Source organism: Ciconia boyciana, chromosome 2 (assembly GCF_034638445.1).
Source record: "Ciconia boyciana chromosome 2, ASM3463844v1, whole genome shotgun sequence".
In the NCBI taxonomy this organism is placed as follows: domain Eukaryota; kingdom Metazoa; phylum Chordata; class Aves; order Ciconiiformes; family Ciconiidae; genus Ciconia; species Ciconia boyciana.
In genome coordinates, this window is record NC_132935.1 from 37,475,836 (window position 1) to 37,487,919 (window position 12,084).

The 12,084-nt window shown below is 38.6% G+C and overlaps 1 protein-coding gene across 9 annotated transcripts in view; it reads right to left on the reverse strand.

Moving 5' to 3' along the window:
* The window catches only part of SULF1 (sulfatase 1), a 124,617-nt gene that overhangs the window by 102,326 nt on the left and 10,207 nt on the right, over positions 1-12,084 (reverse strand). For all 9 annotated transcript variants that reach the window (XM_072852366.1, XM_072852372.1, XM_072852371.1 and 6 more), the window contains one exon: positions 242-312. The gene's annotated coding sequence lies outside the window, so the exon portion shown is untranslated. The remainder of the gene's footprint in view (positions 1-241; positions 313-12,084) is intronic.

Genomic DNA, 12,084 nt, shown 5'->3' on the forward strand with positions numbered 1-12,084 from the left:
TCTCTAATGCAGAACAGGTCAATACAGTGGCATATACAGTGCCTGGCAGTGGACTCATTGTCTCAGTTAATCAGAAAGGATTGTGAATTTTAAATCACTGGCTTTTAGGTGGCCAAGACTGTGAAGGTCTGAATAAGTTTAAACAAAAAGCTGCCAGTATTTGGGAACTTAACAAATTACCTCATAGTTATTATTATGTTATAAATAAGTACTTGCAATATTATGGTCCTCTAAATCTTACCTTTTTCTTATGCAAGAAAGAAAAGTTGTCATTATTTTTCCACTCTTCCTCCGTTCAGTCTTTTTTTTTTGCTGTAATAAATAAACCAATAGAAAGTTATAACAATTTCTAAGCAATAAATTTAATAATATTTTTAAAGAAAAAAACCAAACAAATCAATTGCATTTATCTAGACATTATTTCTAGGAATGTATCCCAGCACAATAAGAAAGACATTGCATAGAGTAATGTTTTTTTGAGCTGTCCCATAAGCCTCACTGGGACCATTGCCTCTAATTTCAGCAGGGAAAGGTTACAGCAAAGTACATTGCTACTGCAATTTTCTTCATTTATCAACAATTCTCTTTCTTCTTTAATTCTTTTCTTGAGAAGGTTATACTGATAGTGTACTGTATCTACAGAGGGCAGTAGCTCTCTAAAGCTGCTTCTGCAGGTGCAAAGCAGAAATCCAGCAAGACTTATTTAGATTCCGGCCAGTAAGTTCAGTTAAGCCTGCTTCCTAATAAATCAAAAAACAAACCAATGTGCTGTTAGGTTTTCAAGTTAGTAGTGGCTGTGAAAACCAATAGGTCTTCTGGGATTTCACCTTGAAAATGTAAGCCCAGAGTCTAGATTGAACACTCTTAATGTACAACAAAAATACGTAGGTATGAAATAATTGGAGACGTGCAAAATAATATTATTATTGTATTACCTAATATGTGGTTTTGGCTTTCTTTCTTTGAGAGATTGGTCTCTCCAGCTTTTAATAATTTATTTTTTGTTGATCAGATTCCAATTTTTTATCAATGCTGTAATGGCTAAGATAATCAGACTGAAGGGTTTCTTTGTGATTCTCACTAGCTACCATTGAACCTTTTTGCTCACCATTAATGTCACGTAAAGTTATGGGCAACTAATGAAGACTTGCCTTTCTCTCTGGATACCTTCAGCACTCTTGGGCATGTATATTGCTTGGGCCAAGAGGCTAGGAATTAAAAAAAGCACTCTCACAGTCAATCACACTCAACACAACTTATCTGTCCCAATGGTCTCATAAGCCCTCCACATCACAGGAGCCAGCAATGCCCTGCCGACCTTCTGAGTGCAATAACTCCTAGGTGACCAGCACTAGGGATGGGTGAGTGCACCAGGCCCCTTCCCACAGGAGCTGGTTGAATGCACAGTAGTGTTACAGCAAGTTTTTCCCCCAGCAAAATCTGTGATATAATGAAAGGCCAAGAAGTCACAACTGACATGGTTTTTCCACTAGACTAAGTTTCAAGCACATGATGCAATGAAAGATTAGCTATCATCAGCCACAGTACGAGAGGATGTGAAGAAGGAATAGGTATGCAAACACTAGAAGATGATTAATCAAATTATTCCCTCAATTTTGAAACATAAATGAAGTCTTACTATGTTTTGTTACAGTTACTTGCTGTAGTTACGTGGAGGGGTGGGCTGCGCTGCAAGGCCAGGTTTTTAGCCTCAGCTACATGAGTGCAAATCCCATTGAAAGGGTAACTGCATGTAAGTACCAAAGGATGGATTGTGGCCCTTGATTTGCTATAAAAAAGACTATTTTTTTCCTATTATTGTTGTTGTTATGGGAAACAAATTGGGCAAAGAACTTTTGGAAGGAAAGTGTTTTCTAATGGCCAAGAATGTAATAGCAAAGAAAATAAAACAAATTATCAAGATGAAAATAAGCTAATTAAGAAAACAATGGTTAGAACAGCAAATTAAACAGGGGGAAGATGCTTAAAAAACAATCCTCAAATCATCCCTGTTCACAATCAATAAGCTGACTGCATGTGTACAACAAAAGCTCTTTTTTTTCCCCTGTTTAAAATATCTCCTCTTTCATTGCAAGAGATCCATGATTTTTTACTTCTTCCTTCTTGCTCACCACTGCACTTAAGATGCTAGTTTCAAGTACATGTGATAAGGCAAAATCAAGAATCATCCAATAGCACCAACCGAAGGGAAACATTGGCTTTAGGAACCTCTTTATCTACACATACGAAAGGGTACCAATATCAGATGATGAAGCAGAGTGACGATGAAATAAGCCATTGGATGATACACAGAAGAATGAATCCAATAGCACTGGAATCAACAGGAATCTTTCCATTTACTTTAGTGGGCATTGAACTAGTCCATTACGGAGAAGAAAAAGACACATGGAGATGGTAGCTACCATTGTCAAGGTTTCCAGATCCCTGTTTTCCACATTCATGAGCGTATGAAAATACAATACTTTCCAGTAGGTGCACAAACGAGTTCATTATGACTTAACATCAGAGAGGATGTTATGCCATAATTATATTCTATGGAAAAAGGACCCATTATTTTCTTTAAATGCTGCTGTGTTTAAAGAAATTCCAGGAGCGTTTTCATTTTTTTTCTTCAGGTATCTGTGCACTATTTACTATCTAAATTCTGAATACAGCCTTAGTTAGGAACCTTGCCACAACACATTTCCAACCTGTGGTACAGATGGAGACTTAACAGCGTCCCATGATGAGAAAGGCTTACAGAATGCTGTAATGCAAGATTAGTATTTACTGTTCTGCCTTTGAACAGCAGGCATTTAGATACTGCTGCATGGAATATTGTTTGGGAATTTTGGGGAGTGTAGGTGTATGTGTGACAGTGAGAGAAATCCTTCCTATATTACACAGATAACCAATAAAACAGAGGAGGGTTTACTATGTGCAAGACTTTTTCCATAGTTGGGACATGTTGGTGATAAAGAGTTTTCCGAATCATTCCAGAAGTGGTAATACATGACTGTTACCATGTCCTGGGGCTGCAATGATCTTATTTAAGCTCACAAAAGAAACACAGTCACAAAGCCTCCAAGGAAGACCCGAGGGACTGTGGGGAGTGTTATGTGTGATTCACTCCATCTCTGAGTCAGTCCTGAATTTACATACTCAGTTTCATGCCAGAAGGGAGGTCTTTCAGAAAACAGGAAAATACTAGACCCACATCTTTCTACAGACTCAGCCAGAGACATGTTCATTACTTCCTCAGACCAACGCTGTATAAAGAATGTCCTTATGCAGCAGCTTCCCATTTCACCCAGAAACAACTTTATTCCAGTGGAGAACTCAGTGATTTCTGTGTGCATAAAAGTGCTTCTGCATTTCCAGGGTTTAAATGTTCTCTACACAAGTTACAAGTGCACAATGATTGCAGTTGTAGCTCACTGAAAACAGAATGACCTGGAAAACATTTTGGTGGCTGACTTCACAAATGCCAATAGATGGACAAGAGAATCCAGTTCCAGTTATCCAATACTTTTTTGCTGGACCATCTATAGGAATGATTGCAGAGCAGTCTGAGCAACCACAATTTACATAAGTGTCCGATTCTCCCCTGGCCATGTATTTCTCATTGCCTTCAGTAGGCACTGTAAGAAGTATTTCTGAATAAGGATATATCCTAATATTTCTCAGAACTGCAGCTCCATTATTGATACATAAGGGACCTCCAGCATACACAGAGCTCTCCCACTGCCTGGCACTGTTATCGTGCCGTCTAGCCTTGCTCATAATAGATTCAGAAGACAGAGTAGTAAAAACGCACCAAATGCCAGCAACTTATGAACATTACTGACTTCACCACTCATGCAGCAGTATTGCCATAACAATGGAAACATCTATTGTTTAAAAAAACAATGGATCAGCCTATGCAGATCAATAAAACATCTATTTCTATTTGCAAAACAGTGATGGTTAAAACTGGTCTCATATGCTTCTAGATATTCCTAACTTAGTGGGATTATCTCAGTACAGTAATTTCTAAAGGGCTTCTTATCACTTACTGCTAAAGATCCCTTGCTAAAAGAACTTCCATCATCAATATACTGGACATGCAAGGGGCAATTGAGCACCAGCCATAAAATGACCCCTGCCTCCCACTTCTGGGTGAAACAGTGCAGGAGAAAACTTCTTGGTGTCACCTTTTTGAAGTGTGAAATACTGCTTTTAACATTCATGAGCAAAACTCTTAAATTAAACAAAACTAATCTATATACATCTTTTTTCCTGAGACAACAGACTCTGCTCATTTAATTTTTTATCATGATTTTGGTGGGTATGACTAGAAAATTGCCATAGTATTTGATCCTCCATTTGGAAAAATGTGTTAGCCGGACACATGAATGTATTTTGCTACATTGTAAAAATGCACTGGATTCAAGTCTGCTCCCAAGTGCTTAGTTAGCTAGCTACTGACAAAACTGGACACAACTCTTACACTTCAAAAGAACAAAGGGCAAATTCTGCTTTCTAAATTACAAGTAGAAAGCCAAACCAAAAATTTGACCATTAAGTGAAGTGAAGTAAAAATACAATAAAGCCAAAGTAGTAGGTAATATAAATAATATAAATATTCTAAAATAAGAGAAAAGATTCAATTCAGCTCTGACATAGCAAGTCACTTTACATTTAACTTGCAATTATTCCTACTTTGATTTAACCAAAAGATTTTATTTGGTAAGTGTACTGATACTGAATGGATGTGTGGGCTTGGGGGATATTCCCATTATCATTATTCCAGTGGAATTAATCACTGAGGAAAGTGGAAGCAAATATGACTGATCTTAGAAACAGCAAAAAGGTGGCAGAATCTTCTTGAAATAGATTGAACCTGACAGGCATTTATTCCTCAAAAACGACTTTTATACAAACTATTATAACTCCTCAGGGTGTAAGGTATTCCTGTGTTTCTGCTATGCAACTATGGGAGAAAATAAACAATTTGCATTTAAAAGGATATCTATCTCAGTTTAGGTATTTGGGAGACTCTAGCAGCCCCAAAAGAGACTTAAAATGTTAACTGATACTCAAAATACATGAAGGGGGAGGTGGAGCAGAAAATTTCTTAGATGTGACTTGATGAGGGTTAATGAGCCCCCAATTATGTGTGTGCTTTCTTAGTTGATAAAATATCAGCATCTCCCTTTGCCTTGCTGTTCTGGCAGATTTGTTTTTTCAGCAGCCAAATACAGCCTTTTGTTTAGCGAGAAACATAAACTACAGACGAGGTTGCTTCAGACAGAAAAATAACTCAGGGGGTTAATAAAGCAAGCTTTTCCTATATTTCAGCACTTAAAATAACAAAGTCACTGTGACTTGAAACCTGACTACTCCTTATCGCCTTCTGAACATAAAGAGCAGTGTCACTACAATCAATGAATCAAAAAGCAAGATGACCTTAATTTAAATATTTAAGGAGCAATTTAGGAAAGTGAAACATGTGAAGGCAAGGAAGGAGGCAAGGAAGAGTACTTGCTGGAAACTTATTCTGAGAATGCACAAGTTTACTTGAAAAAGAAATGAAAATAATTATAAATCTTTTTGTCTTATCTTGTTAATGTCAATGCTTCTTTTAATTTCTTTTTTTTTGAGAAATGTGGAACCATTCCATAGACACAACTGAGCTCTGCCTTCTGTTGAGGGTTGCAGCACCATTGACGTTTGAACTCATTTAAGCAGTTCTGTTGTGCTTTCAATTCCCCCTACCTTCCAGTGGATTGAAATGTGACCAAATAGCAGCATGACTGTGAATGGAAAAGATAATTCTCACACAACATTATTCTCAGTCCTTTGGGGAAAACACACACATACAAACACATTTGTTCATGTCTGATTCAAGATGTGACAAAAAAAAAAAAAAAAGGCAAATCTATAAGAAATTTTTCTGAAATTGGAAACACACTTAAAAACTCTCCTATGTATTTGTTTTGTTTAGACTAATTAAGACTTCTGCTTTATGTTACCACAATAGACACTAAACATTTGCAATATATTTACTGAGGTTAAAGGAATTATGGGATGAATTTGTATGTATTACACCATTATTCTTCAGAAACACTACTTTAGTAATCCGTTGGAATATATTGTTATCAGTCAAAAAGGTGACTTGTCAGTCTAACCAGAGACATTTTGCATCCTCAATATATTATATAATACAGAATGCTAGTAAATTTTTTTTCTCAGGAAAAAAAATCCTCTTTTGTTGAAATATTAAATTACCATATTTGCATAGCAGACTTAAAGATGGAGAAAAAAGTACTTGTGGATTCGCTGGGATCTATAGTTTGCACCGCTTTTCTCATATCTGTGTAATTTGTTATACTAATGGTTGTCCTTATCATGAACTGAAATCATGGGCAATTCCTGAAGTAAAATATGTCCAAAAGAGTGAAAACTAAGTGAAATATTCTAACACCAGGGATATAGGGATTTACTTCTGTTGTTGTGCCTCCCACGCACACACACACAACAAATATTCACTTCCCTTATTAAAACATGATGGTGGAACTAGTTCTTACTAACACAATTTTTTTCCATGTCATACTCACAAAAGCTAAATTAGATTAGAGTAAAGCTTCAGCTACATTAAGTCTCCTCTTCCAAGGAGATTTTTTTAAAACAAATATCTTTTGAGTTTCTCCAGCAATATGAAGGACTGAAAGCTCTTAGTTATAAAAGCTATTTTAGATCTTAAAAAACTTGGGTCTACTTTATTTCATTCAGCTTGTGTATTGTACATTGTTAACTTTTCCTGAAGCATAAAAGCCGGAAAATTGGTATAAGCAGTCTTCCCTTAAAATCACGATGTACGGGACAGCACAGTATCAAGACAACAGTAAAACTCAAGGCCCTGGTGCATGGTTTTGGAAATTCATACTCTGTTAACTTAAGAAGCTCGTTCTTCCAGCTGTTACATTTTCTATACCCTCATCTCTGGCCAAGGTAACTGACCCTCTACCAGAGACAGGAGAATGGGAGGTCTGTTCCAATGGGAGAGCTCCTGAGTGCTTCTTGTTTATAGCCCGGCATATTAACTACCATTTAAAAATGGTTACTTCAATTTACATCAAGATGCAGAGCTATGGGTTGGAGTAGTTGAGGAGATGCTATGGAGCACATTCAGCTTTATTTGCAATGGGACCTCTAATCTACAGGAGATTAACGGAGCAACAGGTGGGAGGAGTGATTCTGAAATTCCTCCGAGGCATCAGAGATCACGGATCAATGCAGAATAAAGATCCGTGTTGAGGCTCCAACCTGCAAGTGAGGAGTCTAAGATGGCATTTCAGGCCCATCGCCCTGCTGAGCAAAGAGTAGACCTAACTAGCTAGCAAGAAAGAAACCTCTGCCTCCTCAGAGCTTGGGCATCTAAATTATCCTGCTCAGGAATAGACAGCTCATTCTCTTGAGGAGGTCCTAGGAGGTGCTCAACCATTATATGGTCAAAGCTTTGGTGGTTGACAGAGCACTGACAAAGAAATTAGAGACATCCTCCAGATGAGGGTGGTCACACACACATCTGTTCTATGGGAGTACCTTTACCACACAGCTGCAAAGCTGGTGGGGGTCCAATGTTACATTTATTTGAGGAATGCTGAGCCAGTTTCAATGCATCTATACAAGTGGGTTTGCAATGATTTAAAAAGTCAGTAAATGCCATTGTAGACAGGCCCTTAGTTTCAGAGATGTTTGCAGGTGGATAGAAACTATGACTATGCTTGCTAGGAACTCAATTCAGTTAAAAGGTCGAAACTAGCAGGACAGTAACCAGGTTTTAAGTAAATGTTACTGAAGTTTAGGTTGAGTATTTTCAATGCTAAACCTTATAAATAAGTATCAGAAACAAGTTTTCCCCTTTGCCCCAACCCTATAAAAATCCACGGAAGTTTCTTTCTCCTTATTCCCTCACACTGTGAAACTCTAACAAAGCTAGCTCAGATGTGGACTGAGCTTCAGGAAATACATATTCCACTCTAAAATTTCAGGAATAGGCTGAATGGTGCAGGTTGTCACATCACTTGCATAACATACAAGTCAGCAGCTGATCTCCTCTCTTACATGCCAAACAACCTTCTCACTAAAAAAGTGATTCAGATATTTTGCCCCAAAATTATGTTTCCTAGGATACTACCAGGGGTAGGTAGAAGTGACATGTTCCTAATAAAATGCTTGGCATTGAATGAATTGACTGTTCAGTGCCATTCACAAAGTTCTCAAGCTCAGACAGCAGGGAACTTTTTAAGAGGGCAGGTATGAGCAAACTCAGGTAGAAATGAGACAGGCTGACTGGGAAATGAAATTACTCAGAATAATCACTAAACTAGGGCGGCTTTGGACTTTGTATGTTTTAAGTTCATAAATTTCAGCTCTGTTGGTTAACTCCTTATCTGGCAACAAATAGAATTTTAAAATAACTTTGTAAGGACAATACATGCATCAATAAGATATGCATGTTGGACTAAAATTAGATTGTTTTAATTAGCAGTTCTAAAGTTACAGAGACATATAAGAACCACCACTACCTAGAATTGACAATGAAGTTATAGGAGGAACTTCAAGCAACATGAAGATGAGGGAAGGCAGCATAGCCAGCGCTGCTAAAGAGCAGCAAGGAACTCAGAGGAAACAATATCACTGATGATAAGAGATGCAAAATTTTAAAGGCTGTTTCAGGGCTCCAGACTGTGGGCTGCAGTTGTTTGAAATTGATCTATTTCAGGACTTACAAAGTTCACTTAAAGCCCTCTCAAACTTCTGAAAAAGGCAATAAAAATCCATAACTGAAAATAAAGCCTAAACTCAAAATAAAAATCTTGCATGGTTTTAGCTTATATGTTTTAAATAGTAGTCTTCAACACTCTGTTTAGTTGGGCTGCACAGAAACCCATTGAATTTGAAAGAGATTCTTTGAAGGAGATCTTCTTAAAGATGTCTGTTGTGACAGACCTGGACAAAACCAGGAAGAGGACCATCCCATGTGAACATATTTTGGGGAAATATTTGTCTTGCAGCTCCCTGTGACCGGAAGAGCTAGTTAAAGGTGAGTTAAGAACAACTGCATACATCAGGAACAAATTACCAGCTGGAAGGGAGGGTTGATTTAATATACTGCTTTTTATAAATATCCAGTTTACTGAGAGACACTGAGAACTCAGGACAAAAATCAAGAATAAAACTTAATTTAAAATAAAATAATGAAAATAACAACTTGAGGGCAAGTGTTTTAAGCAAAATAAGCAACTATCATCAAGTTTGAGGATAACACCCAATTTGGGGGGAGCAGTGGATCTCCTTGAGAGGCTGCTATTCAGAGGGACGTAGGTGGGCTGGAGCAATGGGTCATCAGGAACCTTATGGAATTCAGCAAGGACAGATGCTAAGTCCTGCATCTGGGAAGGAAGAGCCCCTTGCAATGATGCAGGCTGGGAATGGACTGGCTGGGGAGCAGCTCTGCTGAGAAGGACCTGGAGGTCATGTTTGACAGCAAGCTGAACCTGAGCCTGCAGAGTCCCCAGGGTGCAGACAGCCAACAGCATCCTGGGCTATATTAACAGCCGCATATCAAGAAGATTGAGAGAGGTGATCATCTCCCTTTGCTCAGAGCTCATTAGATGACACCTAGAGTACTGTGTCTACTTTTGAGGCCCACAGTAGAAGAATAACAATGATAAACCCAAACAAGTTCAGTGGAGGGCCATCAAGATAGTCGAGGGATGGAGCACTTGCCCTGCAGCGAGAACCTGGGGTTGTTCTGCCTGGAGATGAGCTGGCTTTGGCCGGGACCTCACAGCAGTTGTCCAGTGTGATGAGGTTATAAAGGAGATAGAGCCAGCCTCTATCAGGAGACAGCAGTGCATGGCAGGAGTGCAAGAGGTAATGGGCTTAAACTGAAACAAAAGAGAGTCAAACTGGATATAAATAAAAGCAAGCTTCTTCCCTGTGACAAAGTCAAGTAGCAGAACAAGTTGTCTGAGACATTGTGCACTCTTCATCTTCTGGGGTTTTCAAAATCCAACTGGATAAAGCCATGAGCAACTGGATCTGATCTCATAGCTGAGCCTAGTTTGAGCAGGACCTGAGACCTCCAGAGGTCCCTTCCAAACTGAATTTTCCAGTGATCGTTCTGTGAGTATACGAAATGTTTAACATGTTTGTGAGGAGCCTGGTTGAGTGTGTCTTCTCTTCACAGGAAAGGGTGACTTTCTTTATTCTTGACAGAGGGATAAAGAATTTACTTGAACATCCCCATTCACATTATTTATGGAAGAACATAGTGCTAATCATACGACTGTGTTTTGTGGGGACAAGAAGTGGCTTGATTGAGAACTAAACCAAAATGAAATTAGAGGTTAAAGAATGGCTGGTTCTTTCCTTGCACTACACAGTCAGCTCTCACACTGTCTCTGCACATTGTAGTGTCTCTCATAACAAAGCTCCATGGAGCACAGTTTGCTGTGGCATAACAAATGGAGACATCCCAAACTGCAAAATTCTGCAATGGTTACTACTGGGACTGAGGGCAAGAGAGAGGTTCAGACCTAGCTCTTCTCTCAAGAGTGTGACAACTGAAGAACATGACAGCCTTTCCATTAAAAGCAGCAGTGTCCTGAGGACATAGATCCTGCTATCTCTGAAACTCTTTTACAGGAAGACTGCCAAAGTATTTTGGAGTGAGCACATCAAGGACCAGGAATAGCCCCCTCACTAGCCGAGAGCATTCTGTCTCACTCTGTGTATGTTACAGTAGGCACAAAAGATGCCCAGATAGAGATGAAAAACATGGCAACATTTCTAGGTTTTTGCAGAATCAATGCACTCCGTATTCATGAATTGCAAAAGTATCAATCCTTTCAATTTGTTCTTAATGCCAATAAAGAAGATGCTTGGGAGGAGCTCAATAACCAAACTGAGATTTGGTCCTGAGATTTGTTAAACTCTAGCAAGAGGACTGGCAAAATCATCACTAGCAAAATAGAGCTGGAGACATGAGAGAGGAAGGCTTGACACTTCATCATCATTGCCACAAGCTATTAATTTGTCTCTGAAAATCAAGTTTAACAATTTTGATTCAGGGAAGATGAATGCCCATAGCAGGGAAAGTAAACATGAACTATGGAAAGTCTTTCTGGTTAAGCTGGAAAGGCTGCAGCCAAGATATTTCCCACTTAACCTTCATGAAGGAAAAGGTCAAAAAAGGCCAATGTGTTTAAGCAGGGCACAGGACAGAAGAGAACAAAACTTCCTATGAAAAAGATTAAGTTCACATTCCTTTGGCTTTCATTAAAACTATTCCACATCACTCCACACTTTCATTTAAAGCAGTTTCCCGACAGCATTGAAGACAAGATCTTAAAGGAGGAAAACCAAAAGATAAAAGCGTAAATGGAAAACAGTTCGTGTACTGTATACAAAATGGGGAAAAATCTGAAGGACATGTAAGAAACAGCAAAAGAGAAATAATACCTTTAGCCTTTGCAAATTATATAATACGTGGTGCCCAAGGTAATCTTCCATCCTGTGTACTTCCATGTACATGTACTTTAAGCTGAACAGTTCCCAGGGCATATGTGGCTTTACCAAAGTAGAAGATTTTTGTTTTACATGAGGCTTATAAGGAAGAAAGAATTTTCTTCCAGCACTACAAAAAAAGTAAGACCGAAAGGTATGTCATTTCCAAGTATGTCATCCACAAGGTATGTCAAAAAGTAAGGTCTCTGGGTACGTAATTTCCAAACTGCTGAGAAAACATATTAGCTCCTCTTTGACACTACCACCTCCCCATGTCCATCACAGCAACTATAGGTATCGGACAATAGAATATGATACATGGCAAATGCCCTAGAAATGTCTGATTGTGCAATACTGTGCTCCGGATTTCTCCTGGAAGAAACGATAAGTATACCTTTGAGCAGACTGATATGTGGATGGATCAACAGATATGTGCAAGAAGCACACTGAAATGCCACTGAAAGAGGGAGAGAATGTATTTTCTTTCCATCCTCCACTCACCAAATCTGGTCTACATTCCTTAGG